The sequence below is a fragment of the Cryptomeria japonica genome, chromosome 11 (assembly GCF_030272615.1).
Source record: "Cryptomeria japonica chromosome 11, Sugi_1.0, whole genome shotgun sequence".
Taxonomy (NCBI): Eukaryota; Viridiplantae; Streptophyta; class Pinopsida; order Cupressales; family Cupressaceae; genus Cryptomeria; species Cryptomeria japonica.
In genome coordinates this window covers 331,841,852-331,861,581 of record NC_081415.1, presented here as the reverse complement: position 1 = coordinate 331,861,581, position 19,730 = coordinate 331,841,852, and positions in this window count along the sequence as shown.

Below are 19,730 nucleotides of genomic sequence, written 5' to 3'. Positions count from 1 at the left end.
CCATTGCCTAAGAACCTCATAGAAACATTCAATGTTTGGCCAATCTTATATAATTTAATAGTCTTCTGAAGCATCTGAATAACTTAATATGAATAATTATTATTTGGGAAATATTGAAGGAAAGTAATAGGAGGATATTTGAGGGAAAGGAAATGCCTTTGGAGTTGGTAATCATCAAAATAAAAAATGCAATCATAGCTCTGTAGAAAATAATGTTTCCAAGAATGAAAAATTGAAGAATAGTTCATATTCATTGTGGGATGATATTCTAAAGAATAGATGGAGTGGCTTGAGTGTGTCTCTCATTCATGGTTATAAGAAGGTTAATCCACATTTTAATCCAAGATCAAAGTTTAGGTGGGATCCACTAAAATATGGATAGATCAACACAAATTTTGATTGTGCTACCCAAGGGAACTCAAGTGAAGCTGGAGTAGGTTGTGTTTTGAGATATCAAAAAGGAAATAATAAGGCTATATAAGTAAATAAATTGATGGTAGGGACACATAATAAGGTAGGGATAAAGTGGATAGTGGAGATAAAAAAGAGTCTTTAGTGGTACCTTGGGAGAATTTTAAAAGTGAATTTTGGATTTATGTGGAGATCTCCCCATGCCTAGTACTCCAAGTACCAGTGTAATGGGATATATACCTCAAGTGTACATGTGTTATTACATGTGTACCTCCATGGAAGTTTGAACAAATAAAATTTAGATTTTCATTGTTAGCCATGTGCAAATGACTAGGGTGGCTTATAGATTTGATTAGATGGTTCAAAAAAATGTATAAAATAAGTCAATTAAAAAATATATTATTATTTATTTATCTATTTGGATGGAAAGAGGGTAATCCTAGATATAAATATTTATTTATCTAAGGTTAGACCATAGAAGGATAATTTTGATGATTTAAGCTAGAAAGGGGAATAAGTAAGTAGTAGATTTTACTAATAAAATAATAAATTATTATTTCATTACTTTTAGACTTAAAAAAGATAATTAATCAAGTGAAATGATTGATTATATAAAAAATAATGAGTGATTATTTGAAATGATGATAAGTCAATTTCAAGTGTTTGCATGTACCATTTGAATTGGTATTCTTGCTTTGTGTCTCTTTCTTTCATTATGGGGAGTGTGTTTTTGACATGTAAGTCGTTCTTTTCTTGTAGAAAATTTGTGGTAGCTCTTCTGTATTTCTTTCTCATGTTTAATGTAATAATTTGTAGTGACAACACATTTATCTACCCAATTACATCATTGTTTGTATGAGTTTAGCTTCATGAAAAAATTATTGATTGTGTTTTACTAAATTTTGTTTATTTTTAATTTCAGGTATTACATATGGCCTATTGTTGACATGATATAAATATACTTGTATTTTAAAAAATATATGGATATTTATTTTGGATAGCTCAATTTCAAGATTTTCTTCTACATCTTAAGGTTTCTCTTATTTTGACATGATGACCTTACCTTTTTTTGATTGTGGCGTTAGCACAACCAATGATAGGAGATCTCCAATCAAAGATCCTCTCTTGAAAAATGGAGAAATATCCACTCCATTGGAAGGTTAGGTCATAGCCACGCAAGATAGTGCAGTGGGAATGAATGTGATTGTAAACAAGGGGGCTTGCTGGTATTCCCACTTTCAAGACTGGAATTATGGTGCCCTTAATTTTGAATGCTAAAAACCTTACTCTTTTTTTTTCTATTTTTTGATTTGGATCTACAAACATAATCTAAAAACAATAATTCTATTCTAACTATTACTCTAATTTATTTAGAATAAGATACATAACAACTAATTGAAGGTTAGGGAAATATTTTGAAAATGAATCTATTGGACAATACACATCACAAGATCATTCAAAGCATTGATGGTTAGACCACATCAGTTCAATCATACTTGCATAAATTAGATTAGCACAATTTATAGAAATACAATGCAATCACCAAAGGAATATAATAATAAATAATTTTTTTAGAATTCATCAAAACTATAAGGCCATACACATGCACACATACAAGACAAATCCTTAATATGCTCTCCAAAATATTGATGCAACCAAGTTATCTTTTCTATTGAATAATATAGTGAAGAATGCTACCAATTACTAAGCTTGTTTGAATCATTAACACAAATTGTGATATGAAATACGAACACACTTCAAAAAATTCAGCCCACACCAAAAAATGCATTAACATCTCATGAAAATGTATATGTCAAAAATCCAACCCTTTTTACAATCAAAATAAGGGTTTAAATAGAATTTACAAGTGGAGGTTTAAGAATACAAAAATAGGGTTTTTGGGTGAAATTAAAGCCCAAAATTTATTAAAATTAGTAAGAAAGCACTCTAAAATTGCTCCTAAACTAAGTATATAGCTCCCTAAACTCTATCCAAGAGGTAGATGACTTATTTGAGCCTCCAAATCTAAAGAAAATCATAGCTTTTACCATTGTTTTGAATTGTTGTTAACTGCTATTATTTTCCCCATAGGTTTTCATATAATAACATGGGTTTTCTTTCCCTTTTTTGTTGCACTTCAAATAACAATTGCTAGAGCTTTTTGGACATGGAAAATAGAAAATAATGATCCATTCATTTTCTGCATGTGACCCCTACGAAATTGGAACTTAACTAGCCAAACAACTGAAGACACAATTTTATTCTCCAACTGATTGTCCTTCACTTGTACACTTCAAAATTTGTGTCAAAAGTTGAAGTATTTTACCTCAGTAATTCACCATTCTTGTGAAAAATATTGCTTGAATATTTCTACCATATTTTGAAGTTCTTCAATATCTAGTGTTTTAGTTTATTTTAATTTTATTACTAGATTCTTTACAAAAGACCAAGACTTCTTCTTATCATTTTGAAATTGAGGGAGCTCAACTTTCATTATTTCCAAATACTACTTAGTAGACATCATCTCTTCGATTATTTGAGGTAAACAATCTTTATGCATTTTATCCTTGAAGAATTGTATGACAATGGGAGCACTGTTCAACTCTAACTATTCATTCGGAAGGATTTAATGGACTTTCAACAAACTCCTCAACATGGGATCGTAGAGAATTAATTATATTAATTTGTTTAATAACCTTGTCCTTAGCTTTCTTATACTCTTGTACAACTATTTTTGTGATTCTTATCCATTCTACTACTACACTCATATCTGAGTCTTTTATCATGTTATAAATTTTCATCAATATTATTTACTAACCTGAGGGTAGGAAGGTAACCATCCCACAAAAGAATTGATTCTTCTATATTTATTCCCTCTTTTCCTTGTCATGTTGACAAACCATCAAGAATAACTAGTTGTCCCTACAAATAATCATAGTTAATCAAAATTTGATGAAGAATTGTTTCCCCAAGCTTCTCAATTTCATCTCTCCAATTTAGTGCACCAAGAATGGAAAGAATCTTCAACTGAGCCAATGCCTGATAGACCTTGTGTCAATGCAGCTCATATGCTTGTAGAAGAAGCATCTACATCAATTGTACCAAGAAGTTGACTAATATACTTCCTTAATTGTACATTTTAATCCTTCAATTCTTCCTTGATCTCTTCCTCTTTGTCTATCCTTCAAAAGATTACATCCATAGCTTGTCGTAGGAATGCCTTTCTCCTAGGTTTTGTTGTCCCAAATCTATTTATTGTATTTGGTAATTCTTTGGTCACATCTCAATTTTAAATCTATCTACCAAGGGCATAGCTATTTGGACCTTTTGGTGCCTAGATGCATTAGTATTGACTATTGAAAGTTTCCTTCCTTGTTTCCTAGACTCCAGAGTTCCAAATGTCTTCTCAAGCATATAGAAATAGGCTTCTTCCACTTTCTTGTATCTCCTTTCTCTTTGTAGAAATTTCTTGGCCAACCAGGTAGGAGTTGAGTCCTCATTTGTTATTTCCATTTGTTCTTCACATACATTATCTTAGGGCTGCTCTATTCTCACTTGATCTTCAACATTTTCAATCCATTCATCTATTTGGCCTCATACATCCTTGTGAATCTCTTCATCTAGTGTATACTCAATTTCTTCTTAGTTCCTTTCTTTTTCATGCTCCCTTAGTTCCTCACCATGCTCTTGTCCTGCCATAGATGTGTCAACTTCTTGATTAGGAGGCACAAATAAATCTTCTTGCTACTATTTCTCATGGAGCATCTCTTGCTCTTCATGGGATGGAGGCTCATATATTTGATACTCACTATTTGGTGGGAGATTACCTTACAATTTTTCTTGTTCTTCTCCAAGATTTCTTCCCAACACAGAAGGTAAGGCTTCCTTAATAGCCTTGTCAAAAGTCTTAGTTTCTAAAGTGTTACCAAGAGGCTGTGAGCACATTTGACTTGAAGGGACCTCACTTTTTTCTTGTAGTGTCTCCTCTTGTGGCACCTTTTTTTGAGGAAGGTATTCTTCAATTCTTGCTTCTTCTTCACCTTCAAATGTTTGTTTCATTGGATCAACTTCTTTATTATCTTATGCCTTTACATTAGTTTCTATGTGTACAGGTTCTTGAGAAAAATCTTGTTAAGTACCTTGCGCTAGTGGCACCTCTACCAAAGAAGATGGTCGAGGGACTTCTCCTTGAAGAGTCATGGTTTGTGGTATAGAAGGAGTCACAATAGAATCTTGGTGTTCTTTCTCAACTTGTTTCATTAGGGTCTCAAACCTCATCCTCTTCCTTCTCTATAGTTATGGTCCAATATCCTCCTCCCCATTCTCCAACCAATCTTAAATTACCCTTTTAGAAGGAGGTCCTTTGGGACCTATTATAAACCTTTTGTATACCACAATTTCTTTCTTAGGAACCTTCTTAGACTTCCCCTTTTCTTTGTCTAATCTTGTTCTTTGATAGATAGAGGATGAGGGAGGAACTATAGGAGTAAAAGATGTTCCTTTTCGTTTCCTGGCCTAAGGAGTGTTGGAAGAAGGTTCCGCTTGAGTTCCTTTCTTATTCTTCTTTTTTTTGTGCACTTTCAATGGAACTTGTTCTACATATGGCCTTAAATGCCTTGTAGGATTCTTAGAAGGAGTTTGTTTTATGGATGAGGAAGGAGTAGGAGCTTTCTTTATTTTTGAGTTTCTTGCCTCATATTGCAATGATTGAGCCTCCACCTAAGGAATAGGTACCATCTTATATGGGTGAGTCAACAATTCATTGGTGAAATTTTTCACATATTTTTCTCTCTCCTTCATATTTTCAAGCTCCAAGAAAGTACCTAGGTCAAAATTGTGAATTGGAATATTAAAAATTCTCTTTTCCTCATAGAGGGGATGCAACTTGTTTTCACTATCATGATTTCTAGCCTCATTTGATATCCACATTTCCAGCTTGATGAGCCAAATAAAGATATAGTCTACAATAATCCAAATCTCTTACTTCATGATCATTTGTATAGATTGTCCAATGATCCTCAATATTTGGTACATGTTTGAAATGTGAGCCCATGAATTTACTAAATCTACCCACTAAGTCAAATTTACTACGCTTAATGTTCAATAATCTTAGAGAAAACTCAAATTTATCCACTTCAACACTCTTTGCATCTTTCATCTCTTGACATGACTGTGCACCCATGCTAATAGGAAATTAGAAACATAGCTTATGTTTTCTCTTTACCATTTTGTGATCATCTACAATTTGGTTGCATAATTCAAGGACAACTAGCCTATCACATGGATATCACATGGCTATTAAGTCAACTTATGAGGTAAATAGTGCATCATGTAACCCAAATGTAGGTGAATGTTTTGAATTAAAGCCTTTTACTTAAATCTCCCTCAATAGGCCTTATCACTACAAATACAAAGAATTCATTTATAGGAACTCTTCCCACTACTTTCAAGCTATAATTGAGAATAAATATTATAAACAAGTGCATTTGGGTCTGTAAGAGACCCTTCTTTTCTCAAACCTAGATAAGTGGAATGCACAACAAGTAAATACAAAATATAGGAGATCATGTAAAACTTGGGTTCCTTCTTCACTCTCAGTAATTGTTTTCCTTTGCATCTAATAACCCTGCCACCCTACTAAGGACAATGACATAGTCTCTTGCATGAATGTGAAAACATGCTCGATGGATGATTTTTATTTCTTTGAGTTGATTTTATTTCTTATTATTCTTTGTATTAAAGTTCTCATTTATTAACTACATGGGATTCATTTTGGCATTACAATTTTTTTTTGTGTGTGCAACGGTCACCCTAGCATACATGTCATGCTTCTAGATGTGGAGTGCATCTTCAGTGACATCTAGTGAAATGTCTAGGATGGCATCACCCAAAGGACTGTAAACTCTTGACTCATCCAGGTTGTACTTTGATGCACATTCCATAATCAAATTTCGAGATTGGAGTGCCTTGGGAAATCCAACTATGTACACCAATCCTAATCTAACTAGTGAAGTAGCCCATGTAGTTCTTCCAATTGGGGTGGTCATTCCTTGTATGAAATATTTGAACCCCACATGGATAATATCTATATGTATAAGTTTCTCAATACATGAAATGCAACTTCATCAAGGAAAGGTAGCCATCAAATTTATACTTCATTAGGACAACTTTGTGTTGCGACATCACCAGTTCTACACTAAAAAACAACATAGATTGAGAGCTTTATTACACCAATAAAAAACTACAAATCTAATGAAATCATCTTATTGAAAGAAAAACCCAAATAATCAAAGCATTAAAACTAATCTAAAAAATGTCTTGAGTTATTGAGAGTAACTTGCAAATTTTAAGGGTCAGAAGTAGCAACATTCGTGATCCCCGCATTGAAGTGTTGTAAATACCTTCAAGGGTCGAGGGTATTGTTACCTTTGATCCTCGCTATTAAAGTGGGAAATAAATGATATGAGGGTCAGGGGTATTTCTATCCCTGATCCTTGCTTGGAAAGACCATCGAGGATTGACAGTGGCAATACCCCTAATTCTGACCATTATGTTCTATGCAACTATAGGTTTCAAGGATGTGGAGATGTAACATCCTTGATCCTTGATATGGGTATTAGGGATGTGAAATTCCCAATCCCTAATATGGATCGAAGCCCAAAAAAATTCTATGTCCAAAACATGGGTGTACGATACGGGGATATCATATCTTTGATCCTCAATTAGGCCATCACTTTGAGTCATTTGGATGGCTAATGTATGATTTCTTAAAATTTAATTGATGTAGCTCAAAAAATAAAGGAAATACAACCCTAAACTATGACAACTACCCTAACCAAACTAAATAGAGAAAACAAAAGGATCATAATGTAGACTTGCATGAAATGATGAAACTATAGAGAAAATAAAAGGATCAAAACGTAGACTCGCATGAACTGATGAAAGGATAGGGCTGAATGTGGCCAAAATCACACAACCATAAAAAAAAATGAATCCCTAACATAAAAATAGAAAGAGGAAAAAAGAAAAAAGAGCAAAAAGAGAAGAAAAATAGTGAAACCCTACCTAGGCAGATGGTCAACACCACGACGAAACCAACAATCTACTAAACTCTTGCTTCACCTCTTTCCAAAAACACACAAAATGGATCTAGAATTATCCTGGATGCACAACAAAAAGTGGGAAAATGAATGGGGTTCCAAGATTATATAGGCTTGATAGGGAAAATTAAATGTGTGAACAATAGGTGAAAGTGTCAAAAATCGAGTGTAGCAATATCCTTGATCCCCAATCCTTGCCTAGGATGCATTGGGGGTCGAGGATACTGACACCCCCGATCCCCAGTATGGGAACCAACCAACATAGATACTATAGGTTGGGGTCAAGGATCTGAATCCTCGAAAGGGGAGGGGAACCTTGCACTCTTGATCCTCACAAACTTAAAGGGGAAAGAAAGGAATAAAAAAGAAAGGGAAGAAAAAGGCAAGGGTAAGAAAAGGAAAAAGAAAAAGGAAGGAAAATAGAAAGTGAGGGGGAAAAAAATATAACACAACAAGGGAAGTACAAAGTAGGAAAGAAAAATGAGACAAAATAAAACAAAAAAAAGGGGTTCCCCTGTTTTCTCAAATGAGGAAACAAGGTGTGATTTGTGGAGGCACAACAAATAGCCCTAAAGAAATAAAAATGGTATTAACATTTTCTCACCAACAAAGGACAATATAGAACAAACATTGGTTTAAAAATAGAAACATAACATGTAACTTGGGTTACTATCTATCACAAGGATCTCAAATTTATTCATACATACTGACATCAAGTGTGTGCATTGTGAATTGATCCATCCCAAGATTCTAGTAAGACTTTCGAAGAGAGGACCTAGGTCAGAATTTTCTTTAGCTAATTGTGTTTCTCAAGATATTCAGGCATAGCTCTATTGCTATCCAAGTGTCCATAGCCTCAACAAAGATACCTTTGATTTCCTTGTAGCATAGCTCCACTACTAGCGAGACATCGATAGCCCCCCAACAGATATACTAGAATCACCCTATTAGGGTTGAGTCCTTAATATTTTGTTGAATATTTTCTTTTTCATCTTTTTCATCATTCATTTTTTCTTTTAGCACTTTTGTTATCATGTATTTGTTTCTCAGTCACCAAATTTTACGTGAAGTTATTAATAGGAGTTGAAACCATAATGGAATCTTAAGAAAGCACATTCAAAAATTTTATTCTGACTTAATTCTACCCAAAGGATAACCTTTCTATAACCTAGTGTTAAATGTGTTTCAAAATACAGACCCAAGATGCAAAATAAAATTAGGTAATTCTATATGATAAACATCCTATTGAGCTCTTGATACTACAAATATGTCTTTCAAAGAATAACTTGGTCATAAACAACCTTTTGAGAAGAACATACAGAAATGTTTCATTGTCTAAGACATCTGAAGGCCTAATATATTTGGGGGAAGCCCAAAAAAAACCCACTTAACCAAAAGAACAAGGAAAGAGAGAAAAAGATAGGTAAACAAGTGAAAAGGAAAAGAAAACAAAGAAAAACAAAAAAAACAAAAATCTACTATAATACAAGGGGAAGAATATTATCCTTCTAGGATCCAAAATAGTGATTAATAAATTTCCCATAAACAAGCAACGGGACAAGTTCTCCATCTAAAGTATTGATCCTAAATGTTATGTCACCTAGAATTTTAGTTATTTGATACAGGACAATCCATAAATATTCAAATTTTGAATCACTACCAAAATTTTCTTTGGACTAAGAAATTTTTAAATCTTTTGCCTTAGCTCTCTTATCAAACCAACATTTAACAACTGGTTGATGTTTAGCCATATGTTCAAGAGTGACAACCCTCTTTTCTTCAGGCTCTACTAATTTGGTAAGTCTAATATGGACCTTATCTTATCCTTTAGCATGACCTTCCATAAAATTAAGGATGGGAATTTTGAGATTCATTTGGGAAGTCAGGGTCCAACCCATACACTAGTTGAAAAGGAGAGGCACCCAAAGAAATTTTTACCTTGATGCAGTTTGTCCACAAAGAAAACTTTAACTAGGAGTGCAGGTCCTTCGGTTTTTTCTCTAACAATTGCTTTATTACCATAATTAAGTTCTTATTGGTGGATTCAAACACCGCATTTTTATTATTGGTAATAACTAGATGAATATTTTAAAATTACCTTATTCTTGAAAGCCCATTGAAGTAAGTGAGAAAAAGAAAAAGTGGGACCATTGTCACATACCAAATAAAACAGCATCCTAAATCTAGTGACAATATATTCTTCCAAAAACTTAATCACAACTTTAATGGTATAATTTTTACATGCTTATGTCTCGATCCATTTGGTGCAATAATCTATTGTGGTGAGGATATATCTATGCCCTGCAAAATAAGGAGGTTTAATCATACCAATGAAATCAAGGTCCCATTGGGTGAATATACGTAACTCATATAATGGTTGTAGAGGCATAGCGATTTTCCTTTCTTTAATAGCACTCATTTGGCAAATATTGCATGACTAGACATTTTTTTTGGTTATCTTTGAATAGGGCAGGCTAGTAATAACTTGACCTCAATATCTGATGTGTTGTGACCTTGGTTGATCCATGTCAAGTACCATACTTATCGTTAAAGTCTCGTAACATTGTGATAGTGTCTTCCTTATCTAAACACCTCAAATACAAGTCATAATAATTCATGTTATATAGTAGACCACCTTTAATCATGTGTGATCCTATCATACCATTAGGAAAATGGTTTCACGAGAGATAATACACCACATCTTGATACCATTCATCCAAAGTGAGATCCTAGAAGGAATACTGGTGACACGCAAAATGTTCCTCAACTCCAGCTAGTACCTTGAAAAGGCCTTATCCACACACAAGCTTCATTAGTTGGATGTCTAAATCAAACTCTTGTAATATTGCCATCCACTTGCCCCATCTTTATCCCAACTCATTCTACATAATCATGGCTTTAACAAATGGGTCTATTACAATTGTGATAGTTTTACTTCTCAAAATATAATGCCTAAATTTATTCACCACCTTTACATGGTAAAAGGACTATTTCTTTAGATTGCGATACCTTGGCTCAACAAATTCAAAGGGCACACTCATAAAGTGAATTATTTTTTCTTGTCCTTCAAGTTCCTTCTGAGTCAACACTCCTGTGCAAGAATGTTTAGAGGCAAAAGAATAAATCTTAAATGCCAATGAATAATCTGGACTTGTGAGTACAAGTGCACTAACTATAATAGTCTTGATCTCTTCAAACACTTTATTTGCCTCAATGGTCCATTCTATCTTGGTGTATTTCTTGAGCATATCATTCAAAGGGTGCACTATTTTAGCAAAACCACTTATGAACTTTTGTAATAAATATTTCAATTCCTTCTTACTATTAGGAAAATTCAAATTTTTAACAGCTTCAATGTACTCGGGATCTATTGCAATACCCTTTTGCTAAAATTACATGACCCAACAATTTCCCTTCAGTGACTCCAAAGATACACTTCTTAGGATTCAATGAAATACAAAAATATTGGCAACATTGAAGCACCTACTAGAGATCACTTACATGATCATATTATTCTTAGAAAACACTACAAGATCATCCATGTAAATGATAATACACTTCCCTAAAAAACCATTGAAACAATGTCCATGGCCCATTAAAACATTTCTCTAGCATTGATCAACCCAAAGGTCATTCAATGATATGCAAAGGTTCTCGATTTAGTGGTGAAGGTCATTTTTATTCTATCTTCTTCCTATGCCCTCGATTATATCCTGAGTATCCATCAAGAAAGGACATCATCTAAGAACCATTTACTGTTTGAAATAATTCAGCCAATGAAGGTAATGCATAATTATCTTTCTCAAAATCACGATTGAGATTCCAAAAATCTACACAAATCCTAATCTTCCCATTCTTCTTTCTAACTGGGATGAGGTTTTCCACCCATGTGGAGTGCCTCATTAGAAATATAATTTTTGCATTTAAAAACTTCTAAATTGAATTGAGTATTAGGGGCTCTATCAGTACATTTACTAGGTGTTTCCTTTGTTTAAATGGTTTTTTACTCGACTTCAGTGGAATAGTGTGCAATATCATCGATGTGGCATATGTATTTAACTCTTCATAGTTCCATGCAATCAATTATCAATAATCTCTTAGAGCTTTGATGACTCCTTTATTTTCCTAATTAGTGCATTACCTTCCTTATATCATTTTATCACCGAGATTATGCAATTCACCTTTATCTCCTTCACACTCTTCAAGGGGTTTTTGAACTCAGTGAGATCACTCATGGTCAAATATCCTCTTTAAGTCCACCCTTCCTTTTTAGATAGAATTGATCTTAAGGTTGATGATTCCTTTGTCTTCTACTTCTAACAAATCTCTTTCTATTTCATCAATGATCTAGGTTTCAAAGATACCACCACACAAAAATGGACTCCAATATATGGTCATCATCTTCAAAAACTTGAAATATGGTGACATTGTCAGGAATAGAGGGAATATAAACTAGGTCCATAGAAAATATTTTGAGTTTGGTGCCCTCCATAGGCTCAAGAGAGTAGGCAATGCTTTTCTTCTGGCAAGGTTTTAACCTTATGTTGAATGCATCAAATCTGGTGCAGGAGCACCTAAGTTGTCATCAAGCCTCTATGAGACAAATTATGAAACCTATGTGTTTTGAAGGGTGAAATTGGTAAATAAGGTAGTTGTAGACATTGGGAAGGATTAGAAAACATTTATAAAGGCATGTCCTTGTTCAATGTAAGTTTTGAATTCCATGTATTAAGGAGGAAAATCAATAAAAGCTTGAGGTTTCCTGCAATTTTCTGAGTATCTTTAATGTGATAGACTGATATAAATTGTTTTTCTTCTTGTAAAATTATCTATTATAATTTGAAATAAATTTAAAATGATATAGGGGTGAATCCCTAGTAGTTTGGTTTTGGTTTCATTTCTTTTCATTAAGTTTTGGAAGAGATACCGATTTTTGTAAAAACAGTCCATACCCTAGGGTAATCAGTGACTGCACAAAAATGACTTTTTCCTTATTTCCTTGTTGAACAACCACACAAAATTGTGTAAGATTATAAAATATCATGTTTTTCCATGTTCTTGTGTTTGCAGGGTGTCATGAGCATTCTGGCATGTGCAAGTGTGTTGGAAAGTGCTGATTTCTTTGTCTCGGTCTGAGAACATAGGGTATACATGGTGTTTGGAAGATGATCCAGGAGAAAAGTGGGCTTGGGAAGTTTGGAGAAGGAATTTAAGGGTGTTGGGAAGTGTCCCAAATACAAACCAAGTGATGGAAACCAAAAGATCCAATCCAAGTGACCATAATTCATGACTATCCTAATTCTCATATTGACTATCACAACTTAAAACACTTTGAAATCACTGCACTTTACAAGTTTAGGATTGGATTGGGTGTTGAGTTTGATGACAAGGGTCTAGTAGGGTGGATCCTCATCATTATTACTTGCATTTTAAGGGTGGTGAACAAAGAATGGTTCATTCAATTATAATTGTCCCTACACTTTGTATGACTGTCCTAAAAAAAATAGTGAATCCACATTGAGCATTGTGATGTTCTCTTGGGTGGTTAGGGGGGTAGTGAACTTTGTTTGTGCATGTTGAGAGACCATTACAGGAATGTCAATAAGGGTATATGTGTTTGGCAGTATCCATTACATATCGTGAATGGGTGTTAGTGGAGATTGAAGTCCTATTAAGGGAATGGTGTTGATCAAGTAGCTACAAAGGGTGTTGATGGTGATTGGGAGTTGGAAAGGTTGGATTGAGGTCTAAACATGTTGTATTGTCCTAGTTGAGGATATTTTAAGGGTTGGAGGTTTTTTGAGAAGAATGGATGTGTTGTTGGGGTATGGAAGCCTTGTGAGAACTAGTGAACCTGTGAGGGGTCTTGTGAGTTAGAGAAGGGTTGACATCTAATTGGATAGGTGAGTTGGGAGATAGATCTCCTCAATTGGTTGAGTGTGTTGGATGCTCTACATCAAAATCTCTTAATCAATTCCCACACCTGATTATGATATGCACTCACTCTCTTATCATGATAGGAATACTGTCTTTGTATTTGGTAAATAACTAGTTGGGAATCACCTTCAACAAACATTAGCTTAACTTTCTTCTTGAGTGAAAACAACAAACCATGTATTAGAGCCTCATATTCTACAATATTGCTGATACATGGAAATTGGAGCCTTATGGATACAAAAGAGGACTTTCATTTAGGTTTTATCAACTCAATTATTGCTTTGCAACCTTGCTTGCTCTTGGATCCATCAAACCTTAGTTTCTATATTCCTTCATTTGTCTTCACTTTTGTTTGATTCTTTACACCTTTTCCATGTGTGGGTGGAGAAATTTCACTCTTGTTGGAATACAATGAACCCAAGAACACTGAGAGGGGGATGAATTAGTGTTCTACCGGTATCACAAGATTTTAACCTTTTATAACATGCACATATAAACCGGTAAATTAAGAAACATATAGCATGAACCAAATAAACTAGCCACATGAATGAACAACATAACACACAAAATTTATATGTGGAAAACCTCAAAGAGGAAAAACCATGGTGGTATTTGTGACCCACAATATCAATTCACTGGCCATATGAAAGATATTGCATAGCATGAGGGCTTGCACATGTAGGAAGGCACATTTCCTAGAGCACACTGCTCAACACAAAAGAGTCTCACTGACTACAATCTTCTGCTGAAATAAAATAGTACTGGTGAACTCACAAAATGCATATGCAATGCCAAAAATACTTTCGGTTAAAGCTCTATTTTGTACCAATTCATAAACCCTGAACCTTCTACCAGTATCTCCTCTTCCTCCAAGAATTATTTACAAACTATCTACTGATCATAGCATGATATTACATTTGCATTGAAATGATCTATATACATATCCTTTGCATCACACAGTTCTGCCATTATTCTCCTATATCACTATCATATCAAAATGACCTAACAAACTGACTTATATACCCTTACAAACAATATGGCTTATGTCGTCTTATAATACAAAAGATATACAATGTTGGCCCAATACAAAATGATTTTACAATAAAATCTTTCTGATCCAAACTGATGTCAGCTTCATTGAAATGTTGGATGCCAGTGTCAGTGCCGGTGATGACCCTGAATACTTAATGTTGGTATCCACTGGTGTATGCCTTCAATAGAATCTTGTTGCCATCAATGACAACATATGATTCCAATAAGTGTCAATTGCCAATAATCTCCCCCTTTGGCATTAATGGCAACACTCATGTCAAAAATGGATTCCTTGCCAATTCAATTAAAAAAAGAATCATGCTCCCCCTGAGCTGATTGACCCTGTCAGCAATATACTATGCCTATCCTCCCCTTAGGATTACATAGAATTTTTTCACATACATATACTCCCCCTTTGGCATCAATGCCAAAGACCGGTGAAAGAATTAAAGAATAATCACAGATACTTTACCAGAGCTTGACCAATCTCAAAATTTCTAGGTAAGCCTTCTCTAGCAACTGTACATAGGTATCCTAGCCGGTTTTGAATGTCTTAGATATGGATACAAGTCCACTCAGTAAATGTGCTAGTGTTTCTTTCTTAGTGACTTCTGCTGGTGTGGGTTTTGCAAGAATATCCATACATTCTCTCTTATATACACCAAGTGAATCCAATCTTGGACTCACCAAACCTTTAAGACTCCTTGCTCTCTGAATGATCTTTTCTCTTTCCTTTTCAAAAGAAAAAACTTGGTTCTCCAAAGTAAAAATTTGTCCATCAATGGAAGTTGTAAGTGAAGTTAGTCCATCAAAAGAATTAACAATATTAGCTGTCTTTTCATGTAATTCCTTTAACCTCTGATCTACATTAGTTGTAAGAATTTGTATATTACAACAAACCCTGTAGATGTTACTGCATTGTTTCAAAGAATTTTCAATGAGTACAAGTTTCTCTTCAACCTTCCTCTTCTTTGTCTCAATAATCTAGTCAAAAGCTACTTTTTGGCCAAAGTAAATCTTTCAAGTGCTTTCTTGTCTAAAATCTGCTGCAATGATTGAATTTTTTTAGATATATGCTATGTTAGTACCTTAAGCTTACCAGAAGGGCTTGCTTCATTTTCAATCATAAAATCAGGAACCAATCTATGCAAAACTGTTATTGATTGATCTATTATTCCTTTGTCTGCACATCCCTCCTTCATTAGTTTTTGAGTAGCCATTATCATTAGCTCTGTGGGACTCATCTTTGTAATTGATTTCTTCTCAACTTGAGAAGTGTCAATTGCCAAAGGTTTTGTTGGGGAAACTACTACCGGTTCAGTCTCCTTTTCCTTTACTTCCTTATCCTCTACCACTGAATCTCTTTTCTCCTCCTCTAATGCACCGGTGGCTTTGCCACTTGGTGCAGTATCAATTACTATTGGTGGAGTATTATCCACAATATTATCTATAACCTATACATTATCTATATTGTCTTGCCCAGTCTACAAATTTAGTCTCTTTCGGTTTAGTCTGTACATTCTTATCAGTTTTGGATTTAACTGCCAGTTCACTCAAAATTTGAACTGAACTTTCCAAAATTCCTTTCCCTTTAGATTTGTCCGGAATAGTGGGAGTTGTAGCCTTAGCAAATTCTTCTTGAGAGGTGAGAAAATCAGGATTCTTTTGGAAGAATTTGGTCCAACCATCTCTGGTCTCATTTACTATCTCATTGACTCTACCCATCATTAGACCTATTTGCCGGTTTTTTCTGCTAAAGACTATTCTGTTAGAAACATCTATACATCTTTTCATTTCCTCATTATTTATAGAGCCACACATATTCAAAAGTTCAACTTCTTTGATCTCTTTGTCCCTCCTAATTGCATCTAATCTTCTTGCATCTAACTTATTGTACAATGATAAAGGAATTTCCTTCCAAATCTCTAACAAAGCCGTCTTATATATGTCTAGATATAACAAAATTGCTTCCTCTATTTCATTTTGCTCATTATCTTCTAAATCTTCATAGAATTTTGACACATTTTTCAACATTCCATCTTTAGTTATTTCATCAATTAGCTCAGAACAAGTTATTTTACCAGATTCACTCACTTCATCACTCTTTTTCTTCTTGCTGGGAGTTGCAAGAGCGAATGGAGCAGGCTGCCTCTTCTGACTAGGTTTCCTTGCTGGAGATGTGGGTGCATTTGTTACCTTTCTAACTAGCTTCCTCCTAGGTTCCACCTTCTTCTCCTCTACCAAAGGCTTGTCAGTTTTATTCCTTTGTACCCTTCTGAATGCAAGAGGTTGATTATCCTCTGGATCAAAATGAGAAGTGATAGAAGAAATGAAAGTCTCAGGCTTATTCACCTCAGGAGCACTTGCTGCTACCGGTTGATCTACCGGTTTAGATCCAGAACCTAGTTCTGTATCTATCCTATGCATTACATCTTAAACAAATGCTGACATTTTGTCTATCTTCTTTTCTCTTCTTTTCCAGTTGAAACTAGTCTAACCTCAAAAGCCTTCTCCTGTGCAGTGCCAAAGTGTTTAGCTTTATCATCCAAAGGAGCATCAATCAACATGTTATCATATAACTCCAAAATGATGTCATCTACCTCATAACCTAATTTAGTAACCCATATAGTTCTGGGTTCCACTACTTCCATCAGTATCTCATCTGTTTTGACCATAGAGCAGATATCAGTGGAGTATTTCTCCACAATGTGCTTGGAAATTCTCTCTCTCATTCTCATATTTTCCTGGAATGTTTTGAAGTGGCCCCATAGCTTCTCATCCCTATTACTGCCAAGACCGGTGATTGCTTCTTTGATCTGCATACCTATCAGTATGTCATGTACCCAATGCTTCTTTCCCAAACCCAGTAGCTCATTCATGAAGTATAACATCAAGCAAACAATAAGATTGCCAAACCTAAATGTTCCTTTCTTAACACCTTTAATCTTGCTAAGATTTATCATTAACTCACTTCTCAGCCATTCACACAAATCATACTTCTTATTATTCTTTAACATCTGATAAGAAACATGGATGCAAGAACTAGCAATAGAGTTCAATCAACTTGATTGAGTTACCTTTTAGCCAATTATCATGATGGTAAATTTCACATCAGTGTCTTTGATGGTGCTAACCCTCATAGATCTTCCATCATGGGTTGCGCTGGTGAGCTTCTCAACCGTAGTGGTGGAAATCTTCTTTCCTGGTTTCTATCCAACTTTAGGTAAGCCGATGACCACTTGAATAGCTTCTTTGGTAATCATGTGGGGCTGGTCCAGCCAGATAAATTCATTATGGACCCTGCTCAGAACATATCTAATTACTTCATCCTTGAATTCCAGAATGTACAAGATTCCGGTTAACCCTAGATCCTTAATGATTTGATATTCCAGTTTGATTGTATCAGAGCTACCTAGTATCATAGATTGATACATCCACTTGATTTCCTTAGAGCCCAAATCCTCCAAGGTGCAGTGAATATAGGCCCTCACAACTTCTACATAGACCACGTCATCGGGAACCCTTGAAAATGTGCCAGTAGAATCTTCCTTCATAGCAATTTGGGGAACTTCCTTGAAAATAGGCCTAAGCCTATCCTTGACCTCAACAACAGTGGGATTTTCAATGAAAGTAGGAGCAGATGATGATCCAGATGCCATTTCAAAGAAATACCTGGATAATAGTCGTCGGTTCAAGGGTTTTGATAAATTCTCAGATGATTGTTGGAAATTTTTTGGAATGCCTTTACTTTCTCTTGATTGCCTATGATTCACCTTTTCTTCGCTCTGGTTTGCTCAAGTGTTGGGTGAGTGAAAATGAGTCCATTTTCCCTTTTTATTAGCGAGTAAACCCTAATTCATCGTCATAAATGCTTAGCAATGCACCCTACCAGATGTCAATTTCACAGTTTTATATCAGGTGAACCTCCATCAATGATTAATGCCACTCTCCAGATCTCTTCCTGGGGAATATGCAAGATTTACAATGAATTTTCCAACCCCTAAGGTGCATGCCTCAGTTACCAGTTGAATTTCCTGTCGGTGCAGGAATGCTCTTGTCTACCGGTGGAGTTACAGGTGCAGTTACTAGTGTAGTTGCATCTCCACTTGGTTCTTCAGATTTTGTAACCCATCTCTTGGTATGATCTTATTGTATTTGATCTACCTTCTTCTTCCCTTTCTCATTTTCTTTATTATTGCTAACCGATGTAGACTTGCTTCTGTAGTACTTAGCAATATGACCTATTTTGTTGCATACATAACATGTAACATTGTTCTTTTGAATTTCTTTTACATATCCGGTGTCATTCCTTGACCTACATTGATTAGCCAAATGACCAAACTTTCCACATGCATGACATTTAACATTCATTCTGCAATCTTTTGACTAATGACCATATTTCTTGCAATTTGTACATTGACCAAGAACTGAATTGTACTTTTGATTTGGTCTATTTCTACATTGTCTAGCCATATGCCCAAATTTATTACAAACAAAACATCTACCATTGAATTTGTAAGCATTAGATTGCCTTACCGGTTTCCTCTAGTCTGATGAGTTTTGCATACCGATTGTCTGATCTTCATTTGTAGTACCAGAGCTTTCACCTTGTACAAATCCAAGTCCTCTAGAATCTTCACTCTGCCTTTGTCTTTTCAATAAATCATCCAACTATGCAACACTAATCCTAAATTATTATTTATATTCACTTGCAGTAGTCAGATCATCTCTCAGAGTAGTTATTTGTCTTTCAAGATCTTGTTCATTATTCTGAGAGTGTACCAAATTAGTTCTCAATAGATTATTCTCATGAGTCAATCTGGCACATTCATCAAACTGTACTTTAGAGATATAACAAATTTTTCTTCCTTCTTCTTTATGTCCTCAATATCTTTTTATAATCTCATAGTCAGGTCTTGCATTTCATTCTTCATGAGTATGTTTTCTTGACCAGCTTCTAACAGTGTTCCTTAAGTGCATTTTTCTCTTCATCATCCTGGTTTTGCAAAAGTTCATTTCTCTTAGCTTGAGCAGATGATAACCTTTCTTGCAGAATAAGAATGAATTCATTAGCAGAATTCAAATCATCTTGTAGTTTCATGTTCTTCATCCTTTCAACATCATAGTCCTCAAGTGCCATCTCAAGTTGATTCTCCATAGCCATGTTCAATGATTCCAATTTTAGGATCTTCCTCAAGTTGTTAAACTTCCTCCAGGGTACCAAGCTTTGATACCAATTGTTGGAATACA